The sequence below is a fragment of the Cryptotermes secundus genome, unplaced genomic scaffold (genome assembly GCF_002891405.2).
Source record: "Cryptotermes secundus unplaced genomic scaffold, Csec_1.0 scaffold79, whole genome shotgun sequence".
NCBI classification, from domain to species: domain Eukaryota; kingdom Metazoa; phylum Arthropoda; class Insecta; order Blattodea; family Kalotermitidae; genus Cryptotermes; species Cryptotermes secundus.
The window spans coordinates 1692878-1719207 of NW_019741974.1; the positions used below are offsets into that span (position 1 = coordinate 1692878).

The 26330-nt window shown below is 43.5% G+C and overlaps 1 protein-coding gene across 3 annotated transcripts in view; it reads left to right on the plus strand.

The window, feature by feature from the left end:
* LOC111872792 (acyl-CoA Delta(11) desaturase) overlaps window positions 1-26330 on the plus strand; it is a 115292-nt gene that overhangs the window by 20128 nt on the left and 68834 nt on the right. For 2 of the 3 annotated variants that reach the window (XM_023866967.2, XM_023866968.2), the window contains exon 1: window positions 18410-18909. The exons of the other annotated variant lie outside the window; for it this stretch is intronic. The gene's annotated coding sequence lies outside the window, so the exon portion shown is untranslated. Of the gene's footprint in view, window positions 1-18409; window positions 18910-26330 lie in introns of those variants that run through there. 3 annotated transcript variants of the gene reach the window in all.

The following is a 26330-nucleotide window of genomic DNA, read 5'->3' on the forward strand; positions in this document are numbered from 1 at the left end:
TGAGGTCATTTGGATTTTTTTTTTCAATTTACCTAATCTTTCCAGCCGCACTATGGCCCTGGGGTCGAGTCAGCCTCTAACAGAAATGAGTACCAGGCCTGCCGGTGCATAGGGCTGACAACCTTACTGCCATCTATGAACCGATTGTCTAGAAAATGTGGGAACCTCAACATCTCATAACCCTATGGACCTCTTGGGCCTGTTACAGGGATACAGTTACTTTACTTTTACATATATACGTGTACGTATTCCTAACGTTATAAAGAAGAGCCGGGATAGCTCAGTCGGTATAGTGACTGGCTACGGGCTTTATGACCAAGGGGTCGGAGTTTGAGTCCCAGTAGGGTCAAGAATTTTCTCTTCTCCGCAGCATCCAGACCGGCTCTGAGGTCAACACAACCTCCTATCCAGTGGTACTGGGGGCTCCTTTCCTCGGGAGTAGAGCGGCAGGTGCGTGAAGCTGACCAATCAACTCAACTAGTGCCGAGAAGAGGAAAAGTGGATCTATACATCCACTTCCCCGTACGCCTTCGTGGCATAGTGCTTAATTAGTTAAACACTGGGACAACATTATTTTACCTTCTTTTTTTTTTTTACTAACGTTTTAAAGTCAGAGTGAAAAGCGCTTATACTGCATCTGACGAAAGATATCGGACACTAGTAAAGGCGCCACGAAAATTATGAATATTTCCGTTAGTTGACCAGAAGCTGGAACAGATTTCAAGTTAATGAACACATGGCATCCGACAGAAATGTATGCGTTATTCAAGTCAGACGATGAAGGTTTCAGGAAACAGTGTACTGGGATGCAGCACCATCTTCAAGTCGCGGAGAAGACATAATCATCACAAAGCAGAGATAAGAGAAAGAAAGAAAGAAAGAAAGTGAAAACACAATATCTATAATACGAGACTGCTGTCTGGAACCTTATCTAGCTTCCCACCCAATTTATTTTGTAATCCAAACAAAGGAGTTGAGGTGGAATTGACGGATTTATTTTAGGAGTATTACTCTTTTTATCAATGTTTCATTTTATTGGTGAAGGAAGATTTCTGTTTACTGGATCACTGAATGCAGCTCCCAGCCGCCCTGGGGATAGTTTTCCGTAGCTCTGAGTGGCCTTGAACCAGAGGAGACTGAGGCTACCTTGTTTAGGGCCCAGAGTTAAGACAGATATTTATGATACGATGGAAAGTTCAACGACTTGCCCTTTATTAGAAGTCACGAACATTAAGTCCGTACTACGTTTTATAAAATATAACAGTTCCTACAAATTGTAACATTCAAATGCAAGGAAGCAACATCAATTTTATTGCAAATAAAAAGTAAAGTTGTCCTTGTGTTTAATTAATTAAGCACTGTGTCTTGAAGACGTATGGGGGAGTGGAGGTACAGCTCCACCATTCTTTATGGAGGTGAGTGGTCAGCTTCACGAAGCAGCCGCTTGACTGCAAGGGAAAGAGACTCCAATACCCATTGGATAGGAGGCTGGGTGGGCCCCAGAGCCGGTCTTGACTTTATATTTTGGAAAATTCCGGGGCTGAAGCAGAACTTCATTTGACAAAGAGGGGCGACAGATCTGCACTGCTGTCTGCGCCCTCTTTGCGTCGTGCCCGGCACGCGGAGATTGTCTTTCTGAGTTGATTAAATATGACTGAAGGGGGTGGGGGGTTGTTACCTATACATTCGCATTCTGGTTTAAGATTCTGGAGGTACTATGAAAGGATTGACCGCCCCGTGATTCAATCTAGTGACTTTCCGAAAACGAATCTGCAGCGTTTCTTGGTGTTCAGAGGGATTTCGTCATTTCTAAGGAGAGTTTAGACATAAACTCGTGCCTACAGTCTGTCATATTCTTAAAATAGTACCTCATACGTGTCCATAATGAGTCACTTGTGTTTTAGTCCAAAAGGAAGTTTTAAAATGCTCATTAAAGTCTAAGCTCTAGCTGGTGTTTCATATTCTGACGTAATACCTGTGGTATAGGAAATTATGATCAAATTAAACAAGAAATTGTTTTATATTCTAATGGTGAGTCCATAAGTGCCTTTCTCAGAAACGCGACTTGAGTCATTCTTACGCTATTCATGACGATTTCCTGTTAACAGCGGTTACTGGGAAAATAATCGTGTCTTATCTATGAGGTAAGTTAGACTTAAATTCGGAAGGCCATAAAATATGTTGATTTACAACTTTACGTGGTTGCCTGGAATAATAGCCTATCTTTAATTGGACAAATGTAAAAAAATACTGACTCGGTGTGTCCGAAGGGATAACATAGCAATCATGGGATATAAACTGTAGGAAAACATTGTTAATATTAACCTCCATGTCTGCCACATCTCATATTTAACTGACATGCACCGCTGTATGAAACGGGAGTACTGAACCATACACGTAAGAGTGAAACATAAAGAAACAAAAGAAACAGAACAATGAAAGGGCATGCATAGAATCCTACAAGTACTAACACAAGAAGTTCTGAGTTTCCGCCCTGAAGTAGAGGCATTAAAGGCTTGATTGACGTCATGTCGGTAAATAAGAGTTTTAAGAAAGTTGTCAGGAATAGAAGGGAATAAAACAGGACGAACACCAAAGAAGACATCTGTAAATATTCCAAAGGGTAAAAGAAGCATATACAAATCCAAAATTAAAACGGACCGTTTGATTCACGGATAAGTGTGTTGGATCGAGTCGTAGACTTTCAACGACGCTCTTTGAATTGCAGAAATGATGTAGTGTCGAACGAGTTGTGAAAATGCTCATAAATGATATTCAGGTAAGGATTAGGAAGGAGACGATTGTTGCCTAGTTAAGGTATCTCGGCATTCGTTTAGGCACAAACAAACAAAAAATCTGTGGCTTTAGTCCGCAAACGAACTATACCGACCGAGCGACCGCCGCTTGTCGGCGAAGTTAGTGCCAGCTTTGGTGGATAGATGGTGTCGCGTGGTCAGCGCAACGGATTCCCACGGCCGTTAATCACAGTTTTCTAGACCGGATTCGTTTGGGCACACTGAAGAAAATCACTAAAGACCTGTATATAAATTATCGTATTAATTCCTGTCAAACACAGCAATTCACCAAATAACTCACACCTCATTGTGCACAGTTGAGTTTTGTTGGTCTAGAATACTCTGTAGCTACATGTTTCGGCCCATAGAGACATCCCCAGGCGATAAAATTAACAAGTCTTATTGCCACAGAATTGCGAATTATATATGGATCCGTATATTGATATTATCAGGCGCGTTACAAAATAAAATAAAAGAAAAAATATGTGATGTACTTCTGTCACTTTTCTAATCGCCTTTGTATGCACAGATTATACAGTCGCGTTCTTACACTGAACCTAAAATTACCTTAAAATCGTGTGTAAAACGAATATTTAAGTATATTAAGAGTCTTAAAATCAATAAAATATTAAGATATTAAAATATTACACTATTAACAATCATATTGAAATACCATTGTGAGCCTGGACAACGTAGTCGGTATAGCGACTGGCTACGGGCTATATGACAGAGGGGTCGGAGTTCGAGTCCCGGTAGGGTCAAGAATTTTCTCTTCTCCACGTGGTCCAGACTGGCTCTGAGGCCCACCCAGTCTCCTATCCGATGGGTACCCGGGTGCTTTTCCCCGGGGATAAAGCGACAGGGGCATGAAGCTGACCACTCACCTCCCTCATATTTCTTCATGGTGTAATGCTTAATTAGTTGGACAACTTCACTTTTTTACCGTTTTATTGAAATTGTTGTTCCCACTTTTAGTTAAAATAAATTAAAGATTAAAACTAAGTTAAGCCTGTAGTCCTTCCATTGTCCGTGTGTCTGTATTGCTACTTATGGTTATTATCTTGATCTTAGTGTTGTGTTTACCAATCAACGGGACTAAAGACCTTTGTTGTGGCAGCGGAAACCTGATTGGATACAAGCTTAATTCGTACCATAGTGGCAATAGTGACCCTGGTTCTACTATTCAGCTGGGGACGGAAGGGTAACATGAGGCCTGGTCATCTTGCCTCGAGGTGTGTTCCGTTGGGCCTTAACATTTCGATATCTTGATACATCCTACTCGGCGCCCGAAACGGACCGACGTTCCCTCAAACTACAGCAAAAATTGCACATTTCTGAACATATTATTTTCTCTTGACGCAACTAACACCAAACGAACCGACTGGAGTTCTTCCTTAACGGAATTCATGGCAGTTCACAACTTCCGAACATAGTTTTCTGATATTCACTTTAATATCCTCTTCCCGTTTCTTCTGTTTCGCAAGTTTCCGAATTCTAGATGACTTCCCAGCCAAAAATTTATATGAATTCCTCGTTCCCCGTGTCTGTGCTACATGACTATATGTGTAGCTAACTGACTAAATCCATGGAAATGAGCCCTTCTTGAAAAGTCACCAGTCACAAAGCACTCAAGAATTTTCCCACATTTTATGTGAACCCGAAGGTTCATTACTGTGTTTACAAGAACCCTCTATTGGTCCCTGTCCTGAGACATATCAGTCCAGTCCATACCACTCTAAACTATCTTTCTAAGATCCATTTTAATATTATCCTGCCACCTACATCTATATTTCCTTAGTGTTCTCTTTCCTTCTGTCTTTCCCACCAAAATCCTATATCTTGTGACTTTATAAATTCGAACTGGAAAAAGCCATCAACTCTAGTGCAGTCTTCCCGAGCGAATTCCAGGATAGTATTTTGAAACAGAGCATGACCACCTCCTTCCAGATCCTTAGAATACCCTCTCATTATTCAAAATGCAGCTTCCCACCTCATTCGACGGTGCATTCCATCTGGGTTGAAAGAGAATGAACCCACCAACCCAGTTTTACTAAAAGCCAGTGTTCTTGACAACGAGTGTACAGCCATCTGTTGCTTGTGTGCGGTTATAACAGAAACCGGTATGCTTTCTGCTCCCCACCTCTTCCCGCCATTACGTAAACTTTCACATTGTTTGATCTTGGGAATTAAAAATAAACGACGGCTTTGAACAACAGCCATTGTCTGCACGAAGAATCGACAGAAATGTATAAAGGAAGTCGGTCTTAAATTGACCACTTCGGTACAGATAGGTTCATTAACCCTATTAGCTCTAAACTCGAGGGGCGTGCGGTAGTGTAGTTGGTTGAGGCACTATGCTAAATGCCGGAAGGTCGCGGTTCGATTCGCGATGAGGTCATTGGATTTCTCGATGGACCTAATCCTTCCAGCCGCACTATTGTCCTGGGTTCGACTCAGCCTCTAACAGAAATGAATACCAGGAATATTCATAGAGGTAATGGGTGGTCGGCCTGCGCGTAAGGCTGACAACCTCACCGCCATCTTTGAGCCGAGTGTCTAAAAAATGTGGGAGTCTCGTAACCCTATGGGCCTCCACGGCCTGTTACAGGGACAGCTTTACTTTTTTGCCTTATTAGCTCTAAACTCAGATATTATCCGGAGTGTGAGACCACTGGACAACATATGAAATTGTAAACGTAATTCAGTCAGTTTGAAATACTTCACATTTGGGATATGTTTTATTCATAAACAAACCAGGATTGTATCTAGGTTTTATAAAATTGCAACATGTGCTTGTAAACTTATAAATGATCACAGCTTACCTTCGTTCAAATCTCATTTTTAATAAGATACAGTCTGTATTTTAAAACAATTTATCAGCTATGTAAAAGGTAAATTTGTTTCCGTACATAATTAATTAAGCACCAATGAAGTCGTATGGGGAAGTGGAGGTGACCTCGGTGATAGATGGGAGTGGTCAGTTTCACGTCCCGACCGCTTTACCTCCGGGAAAATGCACACGGTACTGACTGTATGAGGCTTTGTGGGCCCCAGAGCCGGTCTGGGCTTTGTGGAGTAGGGAGACAAACCTCAGCCATCCAGCCCGTAGCCCCTCATATACCGACTGAGCTATTCCGGCTCCTTATCTATATAAGGAGTACAATTTTGTAACGATTCTGTTAATAGGGATTATACACACACGCTAGCGTAATTGGTTGAGGCACTATGCTACAAGCAGGAATGTCGCGGTTTCAAGTCCTTTGAGGTCAGTGGATTTTTTTCAATTGACCTAATCCCTCCAGCCGCACTATGGCCCTCGGTTCGACTCAGCCCCTAACAGAAATGAGTACCAGGAATATTCTTGGAATATCCTTGGGGGTAAAGGGCGGCCAGCGCCTAGGGCTGACAATCTTACTGCCATTTATGAGCCGATTGTCTAGAAAATGTGGGAACCTCAACATCTCACAAACCTATGGGCCTTCACGGCCTGTTACAGGGATAGCTTTACTTTTAGTTTTTACTTTCTTACACTCCCAAACTTCACTAATATGTACTGTGTTAGCGCAAGTCTGGTTCGATCCTGGGACGGACTACACCACAATTTTTTTTATTACTTCTTGCAATTTACAATCTACTCTACAAGGGAGCAATAAGTAAATATGTTGTAAGAAATCACTTGTGCGGAGTGATCATCCAGTGATGATTCTCCTATGTAGTATACTATTCATTATGTTGCTGAGTACGGCTACCCATCTTCAACACTGTGTTCTTTTAAGTCTGAGGGCCATTGTCGTTTTAGTCTTCGTCTGATGTTTAATGCGTTGCTTAGTTCAGTTACGCAACTGTTTTCGTGTCCCATTAGTCGGTTGTGGTATATAATAGAGTATCTTTTGATTTCTTCTGTGACGAATAGAATTTGAAGATCATTGTGTAATGTGAAGTTCGAGACATACCATGGGGCGTTGGTTATGGAGCGCAGTACATTTGATTAGAGTCTTTGGATTATTTTGGTGTTCGAAGGCTTAGCACACCCCCACAGTTGAACTCCATACGTCCAAATCGGTTTCAATATGCATTTGTAAAATAAAGTCTTGTTTTCTAGGCTGAGTTTGGATTTTCGTCCTATACACTAAAATAAGAGTGTAAATGTAGGCCTCCCCGGCTGCATGTTTGTTTCGATACTTGTTTACTCTGCACGTTGGAAGGAGACCGCAAATTGCCTGTGGGCCGCCACTGGGGCGGCTTTGACTTCCGTTCGTGGCCACCCACTGACTCAAGGCAGAACACCAAGACTTTTAGAGATAAATTGTTCTGTATCAAAAATGCCTTGCCTTGTCATACAGCGGTTTCATTTCGTTCAGCGAATGACGTCTGAATTTTACCTTCTATGTGGATAGCTTGTCGCATAAATAAGATAAGTATGAGGCCGCACCATAGCTCAAGCGGTTAGTCGCTGGCTTCCAACTGAGGCAGCCCGGGTTGGATCCCGGGTCTAGTAAAATGGGATTTGTGATGGACAAAGTGGCGCTGGGGCAGGTTTTCTCCGGGTACTTCGGCTTCCCTTGCCAATCTTCATTCCACCAATTGCTCCACAGTCACACTCACCTATCATTTGGGGCTGGTACAATAGGCCAGAAGTGGCCGCAGTACGAGGGACTTAGTCCCACCCCACTAGCAATAAAAAAAAAGATAGGTATGATATACACTTGACGAAAGGCCAAGTGTTCACAACAGACAAACTCAGCTTCTTGTCAAAGAGGATGTTACATAAGGACTATCACCGCAAAGTTTCAGTTGAAAAAAGATCTCTGTTCGTGAGCCTCAAGGAGCTTGACATCAAGACGAACTGATTGGCGGTAACTTTGACTGACTTGACAGCTAGTCGCTTAGGGCAATCTACTGCCCGAATGATTAGCCAGCAAGAATTTCAGTTCAAATTCTGGCGAATCGTCGCGCTGAAGTTGCTTAGGGAGTTGTAGCAGATAGACGTAAGCCAGAACGCAGACGTGACGTGGAGCACGCCAGAGCAGTATACAATCCAAATCACATAAGAATACTTCGGAGGAGATCATTACAATGCAGCTGCCAATTTGGCATATTAAAGCTCGTGTTTCTACTCTTCAGTTACGAGTACTTTAGCGATTTAGCCTACTTTCATTATTATGAAAAAAAAATATGAGAAGTCTATACTGGCCGTGGGTCTGTGATTCGCCCCCCGTCAAATCAGTTTTCGAAAGGCTTAACCTCTCTTTATGAAACTTGGTGCGTTTATCATGCTACCTGAACCCATCTCAACGGCGTAATACATAAATCCCTCCCACCAGTCTCTGTGTCTGTACGTGTATCCTCTGTCCTTGTTAGGCAACGGCTTTGTTAAAACGTTAACGCGGCAACGTATACTTATGCAACTATAGAAGAATTGTTGGACGCGTCGTTTTCTGTGAATTGCTTATCGTATCAAAGTAAAGTAAAGTAAAAAGAAAGTAAAGGTGTCCCTGTAACAGGCCGTGAAGACCCATAGGGTTGTGACACGTTGAGGGTCCCACATTATCTAGATAATCGGCTCAAAGATGGCGGTAAGGTTGTCAGCCTTACGCGCCGGCCGCGCTTTACTCCCCAGGAAAATTATTTAACCAGAAATCAAAGAAAAGTAGACGAATTAATTTCTCTCAGAACTTTTTGTAATATTTCAACAACTAAGCAAATTATATCGCGACCAAAGCTCATGTAATATCCATTTAAGTAAACTGAACAATAGAGTGGACTGTGCCGAGACTTCATTAACTCAGAAGTGAATCATCTCTGTACATCCAAGGGCATCACTGGTAAACGTGTTAATGACTTACGTGTGAACTATGACAACTACATGTAAAAGTGACATCACTTTTTACTTCAACTGAAGAACAATCCCGTACCCCTTCAAACCTGTGTTATAATTTCACATGTCGTTGTTCGCGTCCTTGGGATCCTTTGGCGTTTGCTGAAGGCATGTGATGAAATTTCCTGGGTCATATAATCAGTTTCAACTGATTTTGAGTCATCATCGCTTCTTACCTAATTACTGAAATCGACCTTACATCTTCGTGTTAATACAATTACCGTTTCCACAAACCCATCAATTAGAAGTGATTCGCAACCTGTGTGTTACAAGAATAAGTGGCCGGCTACATTAAAATAGAAGTCTATACTTTGGGGCAGTAAAGTGAAAACAGACTGCAATACATACATGCCTGATACGTTCGATTAAAAAGATTGGTTTGTGGATCTTTACGTTTATGTTTCGAGATCATTTATTTGAAACAGTATCGCCTTTTCGGACACGAATATTTTGCACAGATCTGTCGCAAAAATGACAAATTTGAAAGATCCCGAAGGAGAACTTGTAGCAGGAGACTTAATATTTACAGGACCCACCTCCCCTATCTTTTGCGCCAACAACAGCGGATTTTAATTATTATTTTTCTCATGGGGTGAGACTGAAGCCACTAGGTTCCGCGTCCATTCTCTGGCCTATTGTACAAGCCCCAGTTGATAGATAATGATGATTGTATAACAATCGATGGAATGCGAATTGACAGAAACCAAAGTACTAGGAGAAATCCTGCTCCAGTGTCACTTTGTCCACCACAAATTCCACATGACCTTACCCAGGATCGAACCCGGGCCGCCGGGGTGAAAAATAAAGAGGACGGTTTTTAGATAAATGTCCAAAAACAAAGTATTTGTACTAATGTCATATAGTCATTTCAAAACATGGATCCATATTAAAAGACAAATGAAGCACATAAGCACAAACAGTACACCTGATGATGACCCAGTAGATGTAAATTATCTATATTTGTATGTTTTTATAAGAAATTGTTGTGTTGCTGGTGTAAGAATGTTTGACGTACTTGTAGCTTGTTTAACGACGCTGCCACTGTCTCAGAGTGCATGGCTTCAGATGAATGGACGGCAATGAGTGTGGCTGGAGGTGGTTGTTGCCTGATTTAAGGCACTATCCCTGCATTTGTCTGGAGGGAGTGAGGACAGCCACGAAACACCTGAATCAAGATAGTTGGTAATCTAGCTGAGATTCAAACCAGACACCTCACGAATACAAGTCTGCAGCCTTATCGTCTGAGCCGGATTGCTCGGTCAGGTCGTTATAAACGCCTGCCACAGAGCGCGCCATAACCCAAGCGGTTAGTCGCTGGCTTCCCACCGCGGCGGCCCGGGTTCGATCAAGGGTCTGGTCAAGTGGGATTTGTGGTGGACAAAGTGGCGCTGGGGTAGGTTTTCTCCGAGTACTTCGGTTTCCCCTGCCAATCTTCATTCCACCAATTGCTCCACAATCACCCTCACCTGTCATCTGGGGCTGGTACAATAGGCCAGAAGTGGCCGCAGTACAAGGGACTTAGGCCCATCCCACTAGCAATAAAGAAATATGGATATACGTAGCTATTTCTCCATTCATGTCGTTACCATAGAGCAAGGGTCTCCAAACTACGGCCCGCGGGCCACATGCGGCCCGCGATGTGACTTTATCCGGCCTTCGAAAGAATTGTGCAGAAATGCGCTAATTGAACTAATTTTCCAATGAGTACTGGTAAAAAAATACTTGTGCATAGATTTCAAATTCATTAATTAAGATTGTGTTTAAAATATATTGATATTCCATATTATGTTAATATTAATATTGTTCACAGTTTTACTAATTCTGGACCGTATACTGCGCGGTATTTCTTCGTATTTGTTCGGCCTCGATCGGCAGTGTCACTTCGTGGCAATGTAGGTAGCGCGAGCAGTTCGTTACTAGCCGTCTTGTGCACAAGACTTCTTGCAGTGGTGCAGTGTAATTGTAACAGAGCATCATCACCTCAATTTAATCAGGTTTTAAGAATGCAAAAAAAGTTCCATCATTCGCATTAATTGTTTTATTACAATTTGTGATGAAAATATGAGCATTTGCTGCTACTGTCTGTTGTCATTAATATACGATAATTTATTCTCACGTACTTTGTATTTAGTTTACGAAATTCTGTGCTTTCAATAAAACTCTTCTTTTTTCTTGACACTACAGCCCCAATGGACCTAGGCCTACCTCCATGAACTTCTCCATTCACTTCGGTTTTTCTAGATCTTACACATTCGGTAGGACACCTTGGGTGGGTGATCAGCTCGTCTCAAGGCCTCTACCTGTATACAAACACAGAAAAACGCACACACACAAACTATACATCCATGCCCTGAGTGGGATTCGAACCCACGATCCCGCTTTCCAAGCGAGCGAAGACAGCTCGGCTACCGTGACCGGCAAAGCCCATATACCTAGAGTTATTAATTTCTCATTTTATCCGGCCCGTTGACAGTGCTGAATTACCTAATGTGGCCCGCGTTTCGAAAAGTTTGGAGACCCCTGACATAGAGTCTTCGGGGAGAAGCCTTCGATTTAAGCTTTTTCCCATTATGCGACGTTTTCAATTAACGTAACAGGCACTCCATCGTAGTATATTTGTACACCCACGTTGAAAGAACAAGGAGCATGCAGCCCAGAGAGGATCACGAACCTTGTCACGCCCATCTCCCACGGATTTTGCCCCTTTAATATCTTAAAATTCAGCTGTCCCAAAAACCGAAACAGGCTGATTGTCAACCTGTCTGTTTATCTCTGACATGTTGGCGATGTATCGGATTGTCCGTTCTCAGAATGTAAACATTGAATAGAACGAAAGTCTATATTCTGCAACATTAATATCGATAAACACCCAACACACGGCCATCAGATAAAGTACGTATGAAAATAGATACATCTGTAGCTCGTAGCGAACTGTACAGTGCTGGAACATGAAATTCTACTCAAGTTTATGCAAATAGGAAGTGACTACAGAGACTGTTCCGGTCCCAGAGCACAATGCGGCATCAACATGAGTTAACACATTCTATGGAATTAAGTAGTCGCTGAATGCTTTTAATGTGAAAACGAAATGCGGAGTCTCAACAAAGACAGCAGGCAAGGGTATAGTGCATCCAACGAATCTCTGGAGGTAAGCCATACCAGTGCAGGTAAGCTCGCGGAAGAAAGTCCTATATTCTACAAGTTTTTGGACATTATCCATCGTCCTGTCTATTTTTTAAAAAACTGTCCTGTTTCTTTTTAAAAAACACAGCGTTTCGGAGACTTGATTCTGTCCCCGTCCTCAGGTGAAACCTACTCAGTTTGGTCCAATAGAAAAAACGATGGATATTGTCCAAAACCACAATACTTGTAGCAATATACCATTGTCACAAACTTTTGTATCTTGAAAGTCCTATATGTTCTACGAGATCTCGGTTATGGCGCTTTTGGTTACCATAGTGCGTTGTAAATGGAATTCAGTGACTTCTTAATGACGACGTGAAAATATACATAATTATCTGATGGTGAGGAGCCCTCAAACAGGTTTCAAACAGTGCTGTGACGTGTATACACATTGTAGGCAACGACTCGATAAACATATTCCTGCGAAGCGTACTCGTGAAGCAGTAAGACGTCCACTGCTAGGTAACGACCAGTAAACATGCCTCCTTAACAACAGAGGCCGTGTTTTCTGCGCTGTCCGTGCAAAGTGGTTATTAAATAAGTGTTCAGCAATAGAGAAAAGTAGTCGAGAGTGAAGAGTCGAGTTTCAAAACGGCAGCCTGCCGGGATATGAGCATGGGAGAAGGGGAATTGAGGTGGAGTCTTCGAAATTAGCAGTTGCAGAATAATGGCAAGAAAGGAATTAGGTTGTGAAAAGAAGTCTTCATGTGTGATTTGAAGTGATAGTGTGACTGTGATAAATCCGTTACCAGGATACGACTAGGGAAGGCTGAAAACCGTAGTGCGTGTGTAACGGTGAACTGGAAAGTGTGTACAATAGCGATAGCGCTGTATTGCCTATAGTCCATAGTGGTGAATATAAGGTGCAATAAATCCAATCATCGAATCCGAAACCCCGTCTTATAAGTCACACATCCATTTGACATTATTATATTCTTATTGGTTGACTGAAGAATACAGAAGGCACATAATTTGCTGTTAAATGTTCTTCCTCCTTTTAGTCCTGCTCAACAGATTGGGAACAAAAACGACTTGTTGAGCCTTCCTTTAAAATCACTGGAGTTACGAAGGAGCAGATTTCATTTTCGAAATTAACATGGCGCGCGTATCTATCTGTTCTCCAACCGTACCCAATTTAATTACGGGAACCGAAATTAACGGCTGTGGGGATTCGTTGCTCTGATAACACGACACCATCTATCCGCTGAAGTTGGCACTTACTTCGCCGATATGCGGCAGTCGCTCGGTCGGTATAGTTCGCTTGCGGACAAAAATCAGGGAGTCTTTTTTTTTTTTGTACGAATGTATGGATCACAAATTCTAAGATTCTAATGAGACGGTTATGAGTAGCTCCTTTTCGGATAATGTCCTTTCTTGCTAGTTTTCATTCTCCGTTATAAACAATACAAATATGTCGACACGAGCCTGGCGATCAGTGCAGGGCACGGAAATTTTATTTTATGACAAAGTGGAGAAATTAATCCTATTAATTCGAATATGTTTCTACTCAGAGAGAAACAATTCAACAGTTCTTATTGAATACATATATATAGTACTTCTATTATAGCGAGATAGGCCGCGCCATAAGTCAAGCGGTTAGTCGCTGGCTTACCGCCGCGGCGGCCCGCGTTCGATCCCGTGTCTGGTTAAGTGGGATTTGTGGTGGACAAAGTTGCGCTGGGGCGGGTTTTCTCCGAGTACTTCGGTTTCCCTTGCCAATCTTCATTCCATCAAAAAAAATTCTCCATCATAATTACCCGGGACAGGTACAATAGGTCAATCAGTGGCCGCAGTGCCGAGGGGACCCAGCTGGACTCCACCCCCCCACTAAACGAATTAAAATATTAAGTTCTACGTGTCTCAATAGGTGAAATTTAATTAAATATACTAATGTAAAATCTTGAACCGCTTCATGAAGAACTTATATTTTTCGAGACTACCGAGACCCAGAAGTAATTCTCGTTTTGTGGTCTGCGTATCCAAAGGCATCCTTTCTGAAATTTCTATACTCCGGTTGTTTACCTGGCAGTCTCCCTGAGATTCAAAACCGCAAACCTTCTTGCCACTTCTACCTGTGGCCAGTCCCCAAGAGCCAGTTCAGCTTGAACAGATCCGAAGACAGGTTCAAGGCGAGGGCCGGGTGTAGCAGTTTCGAAATGGTGTCGCAGTTAAAATAAAGAAGCAATATGGACAAAAGCAATGGAAACAAAAATTACGTAAGCGAGATTTGAGCGGTGAACACCACACTATGATCCACTGCATACATTCCATGAAGCTGTCATCACAAAGCTTAATAACAAGAAAAGGCAAAAGTAAACTTTCCCCTATGGTAATTTTTTAAGAACCAAGCCATGAATACGTACGGGGGAGTCGCGGTGTAGCTCTGGCTGCTTTACTTTCGGGGAAAGTGCTGGATGGACCCTAGAGCCTGTCTGGAGGCTATGGAGAAAATAAAAATATATGCCCTTGCCGGGTATCGAAACCCGGCCGCTCAGTCCCTAGGTCGTCGCAATATAGACTGAGCTTAGCGTGTAAAAATATAAAAGTAAAGCTATCCATGTAACAGGCCATAAGGCCCTAGGGTTGTGAGACGTTGAGGGTCCCACATTATCTAGACAATCGGCTCAAAGATGGCGGTAAGGTTGTCAGCCTTACGCGCCGGCCGCGCTTTACTTCCCAGGTGTAAAGCATGTAAACTTCTTACAGATGTCCGTGCCAAGTTCTCAGATTTGTATTGAGGTTTCGAGTTTGGGCTTTCTGGAGTCCCTGCAGGCGAATGCCTGTCAGAATACCTTAAAATACGCGATGATCCCTTGTCCTTTATTATTTTGTAACTCCCTGAACAGATACCACATCTCATTCGAGACAAAGGGCCACGACATAACCCACGATTCAACCAGTCGTGTGGTCGTGTGGAGTATTCCTCACATAAATATGCGCATTATCTTTATTGCTCTTTAACCGTCCTGTGCTCAGCTGCACTTCTCTCCACATCACCCCTTAAAAGGAACCAGTATTTGTTCAAAGGTTTATCAGCTGTGGGACCCGTCGTTTACATGACGTCACGTGGTTGAATTTATGTGATCCTCATTGAAAGGGGCGCAAACGGAAGCGGTCGTGGCGATACCCTACTAACACAAGGGGGCACGCGGTAGCGTAGTTGGTTGAGACACTATGCTGTAAGCCGGAAGGTCGCGGGTTCATGTCCAGATGAGGTCATTGGATTCTTTTCAGTTGACCTTAATCCTTCCAGCCGCACTATGGCCCTGAAGTCGACTCAGCCTCTAACAGAAATGAGTACCAAGAATCTTCCTAGGGATAAAGGGCGGTTGGCAAATAAGGGTGATAACTTCACTGCCATCTTTGGTCTGATTGTCTAGAAAATGTGGGAGCATCGATGTCTCACACCTTGTGGGCCTCCACTGCCTGTTACAGAGATATCTAGATACATTTATTTTTTATATATTGACCACATAATTTAATTCTGACCTTCCAGTGGAGGAGATAGAGGGCGTCTGCATGCTTCCTTCAGAACTGTGTCTAGGAGTTCCGAGGCTGGTGGCGATCTGTAACTGCTATAGAATTTTGACTTCGTGTCATAACAGCGAAGTCTGTATGTAGAAGGTGTTGGTAACACGTGATTCAGCAAGTTGTCAGCTGGTGATGCTGGGAACTTGTGTTGAATTAATAAGTTATTCAAGATGTTATCGCAAAGTGATGTCTGATATTAATGATCACTGTTCATTTGTCAGTGTTAAATTGAAGACCACGTCATTTTTCAAATTGAGCCAGTTAGAGCAAACGAGAGTCATCTTTACAGACAGAAGCGTTCTATCTTTTGGGAGGTCCGAAAATTTTGACCCTTCAAACACTGTTTTAAGTCACCAATTGTCAATAGATTTTCCGTCAAGTGCAACAATATATATTTTGGTCACTTATTTATTGTTGCACTTGACGGAAAATCTATTGACAATTGGTGATTAATAGTGTAACGGACCAAAATGAAACAATTAAAAAAAAACTGTTTTAAGTATTTAACTTTTCAGAGAGTATGCACTAATTCCTTTTAAATTCTAAATTTACAGTGTTTGTTTACGTTGAGGTAACTTGCACTCCTCAACAAACGTAATTAGAATGATGAAGTCCAGGAGGAAGAAATGGGCAGGGTATGTAGTACGAATGGGGCCGAAGATGAATGCGTATAGGATGTTGGTGGGAAAGCCAGAAGGAAAGAGACCAAGTGGACTCAGTCTCACCTCATTCATGGAGCTGAGCCCTTCTTGTGAAGTCGCCAATTGTGCAGCTACTCAAGAACTTCCTAGCATTCTATGAAACCTGAAGGTTTACCACCGTGTTCACAATAAACTTCCACTGGTCCCCAACCTGAGCCAGATCAATCTAATCCTATACTATCTCTCTAAAATCCATTTTAATATTGTCAACCCACCTACGTCTTGGTCTTCCTTGTAGTCTCGTTCCTTCTGGCTTTCTCACCAATATCATATATGCATTCCTCTTCTCCCCATTCGTGCTAAATGCCCGGCCCATCTCATCCTTCTGACTTCATCATTCTGATTATACCTGGAGAAGAGCACAAGTTATGAAGATCCTCATTATGCAGTTGTCTCCAACCTCCTGTCACTTCATCTCTCTTCGGTCCAAATATTCTCAACACCCTGTTCTCAAACACCCTCAGTCTATGTTCCTCCCTTAATGTTAGAGACCAAGTTTCACACCCATACAAAACCACAGGCAAAATATAGTTCTGTATATTCTAATTTTTAAGCTTTTAGACAGCAGACGAGAAGACAAAAGGTTCTGGACTGAATGGTAGCAAGCATTACCCGAGTTCAGTCTCCTCTTAATTTCCTCCCGAATCAGGTTTCGATCTGTTATCGTTGTTCCCAAATATCTGAACTGTGCCAGGTTTTCAGAACATCTGTTTCCTATCTTTATGTCATGATTTTGCACTGCATTCTGGTGACGAGACAGTAACATATACTTAGTTTTCTCTAAACTATTATTATTATTGGAGGGGGTGGGTTTCCCCATTCACCGCGACTAATAGTGTATTTTAAGCCCCCCTTTGATATTCTATCAGTCTCCATACCCTACCGGCACTGGTGCGTGCTATCAGCCCCGTTGAGCCAAGACCAATAATAATAATAACAAAAATAATACAGTATATTCAAGCATGTACTTCCCTTCTCGACAGAGAGTGTTTCGAGCCTCTTGCTGCTGAAGACGCCACGTATAGTCAGTGTGGTCACAATGTGTATGGAACGGAAGAAAACTAGACGGGGAACAAGGGCAGGCAAGTGACATGCGCAGTTCACAATCACGCAGTCGTTCACGCAATGTTCACTGCTTGTCAGATTTGATTCTGAGCGTCGTTTATCACGGTATAAACCGCACACAAAGTACTCCACCGGTCCTCTTCCGAGGAGAAGCCGATGTGACACGTCTCCCTGTGACGTGTTGAAATCTGTTACTCCCTAAATGTAATGTAGCACACAATTCTTGAAGTGCGTGGACTCTGAAAGCAAGACTCAATTTTAATCAAATTTACAGGCCTGTAGGCCTTGTGGAAAATCTGAAATTGTGTACAGGATTCGGTTCGATGTCATGCTTTTGTGCTCTTTCGGGTCCTTAAAAGGCAGGAGTAGCGTGTAGACCCGTTACTGTATAACGACCTCGAAACAAACGACGAAACAACATCTGCTGCTAGGCAACAAATTCTTAATAAGCAAGTTACGCAGCTGTCACTTGGTAACGCCTTCGCAAACAAACATGTTCCCACTGAAGCGATTGAAGTACAACAATGAATGGTGTTTTCTACGCTGCCCGTGCCGAAATGTTATAAGGAGGACAACTGGAGCAAGGATTCAGAGTTGTAAAAGAGTCTGTGAAGAGAATTCATAGTCGGTGCAGTTAGAGCTGTGGGATATTCGCAGGGGCAGTAACAAAGAGAGCGCGGAAGCTGAAGAATCTTCACTGTTAGAAGCCGCTACCAGGGAACGACTGGTGAAGACACAGCAGAATGAAACAAAAACTTGTCGTGTGCTGTAGTGATCTGTAAAGCGTGGAGATCAGCGGTAGCGTTATAATTAAGTATAGTCACGAGTCGTGTGTTAAAGTGGTCAGTGAATGCAGTCACCAATCCAAACAACGTTCACTCCCTTACGTGACAATATCTTTACTACTTGAGCATTACCGGCTTCACAAGAGAGACCCTGTGCCCCGTGAAGTTGGTAGAGTTTACGTAATCTTCATCAGGTCGTCTGGAGTGCGCACCTCTGTCCCACAGCTTTCTTATATACAAGGTTCCATTTTAACGGCACGAGACTTCCCGAATGTTTCTTGAACCACTGCACTGCCGCTGGCTGACAACAGCATCTATCCTTCTTCATAGCACGGAGTGGCTGCGTGGAAAGAGAAAATGTATGAAGCCGGCTTAGTGGAAACCTGTTGCTTGGCTAGCATACCCTTTTCATTGAGCACGAGTTGCGTACAATCCCGAAGGGCGGGGAAGGAACCAAGCTAGCGACCTAGCGACTGGTTGCTCACACGCTCAGTGCTGGCAGGCGGACGGTGGGCTGAGGTTGTGTTTGCGCGAGGGCCGTGGTGTGTGAGCGCATGAAGAAATAACGGGGTCTGATGGGGCGTATGTGTGTTGTGTCGGTGTGTACACTCTTTTTGTCGCTGTTATCCTGGGTGTAAGTTCCGCTGACCCCATTTTCTGTTCCCTTCACGTTGTACAGTATTTGTACTAGTCGAGAAGAAATCGTAGAAGATCGCAAAAAAATGGAAGAAAATCGATAGTAATCGAATATACAAATTTTAATACTTTGTTTTTAAGTTGATGAAGAGAGTGAATTGTGATTTGCTTTTGGACTTCAGTTTTGTATGAAAAGTGATATAATTTCTTCTGGAAATAGTACTGTAAAGGTGTTTTACGTCTGGTTCTGTTAATTTCCTTTTTTGTCAAGACTGCTCTGCTCTGGCAAGTGTTCAGTGGATGCAGGAACAATAGGGTCTGCTGTAACTTTACAAGTAAGTGAAATTTCGTGCTCCTCATAGTGTAATTGTGGTTCTGTGGAAGGCTGGCGTAGTTGTAGCCCCCTCGGGTGCTTCGGGTCGTCGTCGTCATGACTTCGGTTTGTTGTGGTTTTCCTCAATGTCTCCAGTGGGCCACAACCCATTTCTCTCTAGGTCTTTACCAGTTCATTAGTCATCCTACTATCCAATTAAGTAGAGTCGAGATCAGGGGTGACCAAACTTACCGAACGCGAAAACCGCATATGATAATTTTCAGAAATTCGCGAGCGTCAAACAAACGTAGCGTGCATGGCATAGGTATTCAGGTATGTGTTTCCCAATCAGCAGATTTTCATATTTAATTCATTTGTAACATTGATTAACTTGCCCCCCCCCCCCCCCAANGCCCATTGGCCACGCCTGATATAGATACTGACAACAACATAAAATTAACCGTTCGGTTTGTATTAGGGCAGAAAATGGAAATGGTGTGCCTGAATATTAGGTCTAGGAACCTAACCTTGCTTAGAATCCAGATGTGCACACTTAAACTACAAGTTTCTGACTGCTCGTGCCTGTTGCACTTTTTGAGGAATATGGAGCATGGCGGAATGACTGGCAGAGGAAAAGAGAAATACACGGAAGAAGCGTGTTTGGAAATAACTTTGCAGTACCGTGAGCACTTATAACTATTTAAGATTTCGTGGTTTATTTACACTCAGTAACCTTAACATGGTTGTGTACAGGTAGAGTAGGCCTAGATCCCACTAGGGCTGTAGTGCCAAGGGGGAAAAAAAACCTTAACATGGTCACTGCAACCAAATTTAGCCACCAAACACGTCATCACAGAATTAATAAATATCAAATTTACTGTAAGAACCGCGTACACCACATCAGTGATGATGAGTACTTTTACTGAAAACTGCTGTTCATTTCGGCCCCGCATGGCATCACCAGAGAGTCCATTAAATAGAAAGGTCATATTATCGTTTTTATCAACCATTTTGAAATATGGATCCGTGTCTGTAGTAGGTTTTCATTGTATTATGGGCTTTCATGGCCGGTCACGGTAGCCGAGCGGTCTAAGGCATGCACTGTCTTCGCTATCTCGGAAGCCGAGATCGTGGGTTCGAATCCCACTCAGGGCATGGATGTTTGTGTGCGTTTTTCTGTGTTTGTCTACAGGTAGAGGCCTTGCGACGAGCTGATCACTCGCCCAAGGAGTCCTACCGAATGTGTAAGATCTAGTAAACCGAAGTGAAACGGAGAGTTTCATGGAGGTAGGTCTAGGCCCACTGGGGCTGTAGTGCCAGGGGGGGAAAAAAAGGGCTTTTATGATGTGTGGTGTAAACATTTCGTAAATAAACACAGCATGATAATTTTAAATCGTACGCTGTTTGGTAAAAGATAAAAGTTATCCAACGGCTGATATAATTAAGCACCACGCAATGGTTGGTAATAGAAAATAATATACTGTAACGTGTTTGGAGTAGATATTTCCATGGTAACACAATAACAGTGGGCCGTTGCGTAGGAATTGCAGAATCAATAAACGCGTTTCCCCAGGGATGGAAAGTTCGTTGCGTAACAACGGATTGTTGAACCAGCAGGGATAATGCACTTCCGTGGTAACGAGTCAGTCTTGAGAAAGCCACCGTCGAAGGCAGTCTAGTATTCGTCGTGATATAGTGGAAGCAGTAATTGTGATATTGCAAGTGATAATAATAACACGTGACAACTGGTGTCAGAAGTTGGATTGGGCTTTTTTTTTTTTTAATTAGTGTTCACTTGCTTACACCTTATGGAGGTTCCCGTTGGCTATCACGTAGGACAGAATAAATCGCCAGTACACATTGGCTCTCACACGACCACCGAGCGAACCAATAGGAGACAAGAACAGGAGTTCAGGACGGCCCTGGCCCTGGACGCTAGTTTCCTGCTCGGCTTATTCTTCGACCAATGAGATGGGGGTTGTATGTTCCTCCGAAACGTCGGTTGAATTTCGGTGGACTACACGGCGTTATATCCCAGATAGTACTTTTCATACCCACCGCTGGGAGAACCTCAAATCCTGCAGGATCCCAGTGTATTAGCGGGCGAAGACATTCCATTCCGTAGCCCGCGCGGCCACTGTGATCTGCCTAAATAAATGAAGAGAATATTTAATCATTAGTTGGCCGCACCATAGCTCAAGCGTTTAGTCGCTGGCTTCCCACCACGGCGGCCCGGGTTCGATCCCGGGTCTGGTCAGGTGGAATTTCTGGTGGACAAAGTGGCGCTGGGGCAGGTTTTCTCCGAATACTTCGGTTTCCCCTGCCAATCTTCATTCCACCAATTGCTCCACAATCACCTTCACCTATCATCTGGGGCTGGTACAATAGGCCAGAAGTGGCCGCAGTACAAGGGACTTAGTCCCACCCCACTAGCAATTAACAAAATGACTGTAAAATGTCGGACACCAGCGGGAAGTGTGTACAGTATTTGTTAGTTACTGGTGCCTGTAATGTACGCTGCTGTGGCTCGTCCTCACCTTGTAACATGCCACTGCAGCTAGAAATGCGGCAGCCCTGGTATTTCGTCACGATCTGCAGATCTGCATATAACCGTGCCTTGATGCAGCAGTGGGAGCGGGGGAATGCCATTCAGTCAGATTCAGTTCAGAGGTAGTCGAGGAACTCCGCCAGACTTCTGTCCGTTTAGGCGGGTATGTGCATATTGCATGCAGGACCCTCGGAAGGTGGTCGGTGATTTAACGTGTCAGATTTAGTTTTATACAAATAAAATATAAGGCAATTTGTTTCTTCAATTTATATAGAGACCAGCGATAAATAATTTATTCTTAGCCTCCCCCCCCCTCCTGCGTTTATAGCTTTCGCGTGGGAGGCTGTTTGGCCTGTTCGATTCGGAATTCATCCTGAAATAATGAATCCTTAGTAGAACTCCTTTGGTAGAAGACTGGCCCGTCACAAAGCTACTGACTGTACAGGCCAACACAAGGAGCAGAATTCATATCCTTGATGCCAGTAGCTACGTGCAGGATACAGCACTGTTCACTGTGATTCACAGGAAATGTTTAGACGGCTTGACAGTGGAACCATTCCTCGTTTATCGATTTATTTTTGTATTTTCGAAAGGACCAACATCCGGAAGCGTGATTCCTAACTGTGTGCGTCCGCCCGTTCGCCAGCCATCTGAATCAATCATGGGCATGAATATTTATGGCACCAGGCCTACATATTGGCAGATTACCGTGAGATTAGCTCATTTTGATACTTTTATCAGTAGCTGTACCATTGTAGTGGTTTGCGAACTTATTAAACGGGAACGAAGTGTGTTAAAGATTTTGTATTTGACATATCTTTTAAAATAACGCATCTTCTTGTAGGTAATTTTATGACCAAATGGAAAATAAGAGAGTACAGGTTTTCACTGAGATGGAGTTTCATATTCTGGTCTTCTGGCCGCGACAGTGTGAACTCTGATAGGTGATTACTAATGCCTTCTCCATATTCAGGGTGAAGGACTTTTACCCTGAAGATGGAAGAAACATGTTCCTCTGGAACGTTGATACCTACATACCAGACTACACGGTGCTATAACCGTGTCACTTCCAACAATGTGAAATGGAAAACTACATCGGAAACTAACGAAATGTGTGTGTAATGACTAACAGGAGACGATGAATCATAACTGAGCAATGTATATGATGATGGCCTATTACGAATGACATGGAATCTGAGGATACACACAAAAGGACAGACATGGGAGAAGGCCCATGACCTGGAATTAACAGCCGTAGTCCCGGGTTCCCTTTAGCTGGAGACGGACTATGGTGTAGGTCCAGGGCCTCGCCATAGCTCAAGCGGTTAGTCTCCGGCTTCCCACCGCGGCGGCCCGGGTTCGATGCCGGGGTCTGGTCAAGTGGGATTTGTGGTGGACAAAGTGGCGCTGGGGCGGGTTTTCTCCAAGTACTTCGGTTTCCCCTGTCAATCTTCATTCCACCAAATTCTCCATCAGCATCACCCGGGCCAGATACAATAGGCCACTCAGTGGTCGCCGTGCCGAGTGGACCCAGTTGGACTCCACACCCCACTAAGTGAATTAAAAAGAAATGGTGTAAGTCGAGCGATCACCGGAAGGCGGTGATTTTTTTCTTCAGATATCTATGTACGCGTATTTCTTTACGTACTCTTCACGTCCGGTGATTCGTCCACCTGTATGTTAAGAATAATTGTATTTGGATTAAATTAGTCTTCGAGCGACTAATTTACATAAATAAAAAATGGAAAGATTACTTAGGAACTACTGTTACGCGATGTGAAGTTTAAATCTCGTTAAGTTTTCTAACTTTGATGACTGTACAGTCTTCCCTCTCTCGGAAGCCGGGATCGTGGGTTCGAATCGCACACAAGGCATGGATGTTTGGTATGTGTGTTAATTCGTCCAGATAGTCCTACATTTTGTAAATGATCATGAAAACTGAAAATCAGAGGCCAAGGCCAAGGGGGGCTGTAGAGTAAGTAAAAGAAAGTAGTGTATTTTTAGCGTAAGGTACAGTTGCCCTGTGCTTAACTCATAATTAAACTCTACGCCATGAAGACGTATGGGGGGGAGTGGAGGTATAGCTTCACGCTTTCTTGACCTCGGTACTAGTTGGAGGTGGGTGGGCAGCTTCACGCCCCTGCCGCCTTACCCTCGGGGGGAAAAAGCCCCCGGTACCCAATGGACAGGAGTTTGGTAGGCCCCCAGAAATCGTCTGGACGCTATAGAGAAAAAGAAAACGTTTAGCCTCTGCCGGGAATCGAACCCCGGCCCTCCAACCCGTAGCCCGTTGCTATGCCGACTAAGCTACCCCGCCTTCATAGTTGCTTGGTTTTTAATACCTTTTTTTATTGCTAGTTGGGTGGGACTAAGTCCCTTGTACTGCGCCAACTTCTGGCCTATTGTACCAGCCCCAGATGATAGGTGAGGGTGATTGTGGAGCATTTTGTGGAATGAAGATTGGCAGAGGAAACAAAGTACTCGGAGAAAATCTGCCCCAGCGCCACTTTATCTACCACAAATCCCACTTGTCGAGACCCGGGATCGAACCCGGGCCGCCGCGGTGGGAAGCCGGAGACTAACCGCTTGAGCTATGGCGAGGCCCTGGACCTACACCATAGTCCGTCTCCAGCTAAAGGGAACCCGGGACTACGGCTGNGTTCGGCCTATCATCTCTTTCCATGTTTAAACCCATAATAAGAGTACAGTAAGTGATATCGCGTTTTGTTGTTACACGCCCAAAACCGTCACGAGACGAATACAGGTTAGTAAAGTGGTACGTTAGAGCAGCCTTTCTCAACCTTTTTACTTTGGAGACACCCTTAAAATTATTATTTAATTTAATTTCATTTAATGTAAATAAAGAATGTAAAAAAAACTTTGTGGCTTCAGTCTGCAAGCGAACTATACCGACCGAGCGAGCGACCGCCACTTGTTGCGAAGTTAATGCCAACTTTAGCGGATAGAGGGTGTCGAGTGGTCAGCGCAACGAATCTCCACGGCCGTTAATTTCGGTTTTCTAGACCGGAAAATAAAGGATGTAAACTCATCTTAATTAGTTATATTTCAAGTTAAAGTAAATATTTCCCTTAACAGGCCGTGGAAGCCCATAGAGTTGTGAGATGTTGAGGTTCCCACATTTTCTAGACAATCGGCTCATAGATGGCGGCAAGGTTGTCAGTCCTACGCGCCGGCCGCCCTTTACCCCCAAGAATATTCCTGGTACTAATTTCTCTTAGAGGCCGAGTCGACCCCAGGGCCAAAGGATTAGATCAATTGAAAAAATCCAATGACCCCATCGGGACTTGAACCCGCGACCTTCCGGCTTGTAGCATAGTGCCTCAACCAACTACGCTACCGCGTGCCACAATTAGTTATATTAACAACCCGAAAATTCATTGAAATGAATTTTCGGGTTCTGTAAACGGCGGGGAATTTAATGTCTAGCAGACCAACTACTAGCTTCCTGAAAAGGATTCTCTTTCGTAGAGTTCCTATATTCTAATTATCAGTATTGCGAGGAGCTGCTCCGTCTGAAAAGAGTCTATCAACAGTCTCGTTAGCATGCTTAACATTCTTGTAACGACATTAGTAAACAAAATGTAGGAGAATCCATTTTGCAGTGAGCTCTGTTGCTGTACGGGCGTTATCATATAAGGGCAACGGATGGAAAAATGGCAGCCGAAATGTGCTTAATGAGTTGACAGCAAGTTAAAATCTTTTCCATCCGCGACACAACTTAAGAAACAGTACTGGCCGCGCCGTAGCTCAAGCGGTTAGTCGTTGGCTTCCCACCGCACAAACTGGCGCTGGTGCGGGTTTTCTCCGAGTACTTCGGTTTCCCCATGCCAATCTTCATTCCACCAAATTCTCCGTCATAATCACCCGGGGCAAGTACAATAGGCCAATCAGTGGCCGCCGTGCCGAGTGGACCCAACTGGACTCCACCCCCCACTAAACGAATAAGAAAAAGAAATTAATTATATAATTACCAGTTGCACGAGAAACATGTCTTACACGAAACTATGGACACAGAAAGTGTTACTGAGATGTTCTGCATAGTGTTTCGTATTAGAGGAAAGACTGCGGGTTTGAATCTCGGTCCAGAGTTCCATTATCCGGAGGATTTTCTTTTACCGACTTCTGCTAAAAATATTCTGAAGGGTTCTGACGATGGCGTATAACACTCAGAATTACTTGGTTTTTGGACTTTGTCCATCTCGCAGCATTGTAAAAACTAGAGAACACAACGTTTCGGAAACTGGAACTCTTTCATTCCTCAGGTGAGGGGAGAGAGACCTACTCTGTTGGGTCACTTGGAAAGAGCTGATCTCAATCACTAGACAGCCCATATCAATATAACTACAGCTATATACTTAACGGCCTTGGGGATTCGTTGCGCTGACCACGCGACACCCTCTGTCCGCTAAAGTTGGCACTAACTTCGCCGACAAGCAGCGGTCGCTCGGTCGGTATAGTCGCTTGCGGACTAAAACCATGGAGTTTTTTTTATATACGTATACCTGAGACCAGGCTTTGTCGAAGGGAGGTAACGTACATGGGAATATATGTATATAGCTGTAGTTATACTGACATTGGTTGTTCAGTGATTGAGGTTAGGTCTTTCTAAGGGGCCCAACAGAATAGATGTCTCCCCCCTCACCTGGGGACGGAAGCAGATCCAGTTTCCGAAACCTTCTGTTCTCTTAGGTTTTAGAACACCTGACGATAGAGTAAGTCCAAAAACCCAGTAATTCTGAGAATTCTACAAAGTATGCAGGGGAAAATAAATAATTAAAACAGTCCTTAATGTCTTCTATGAACATTGCAATTCATGAAAGTTTCATTTGACGCTATACTGCATAGTCTACGCAGTTGATAAATAGTCATTAAAC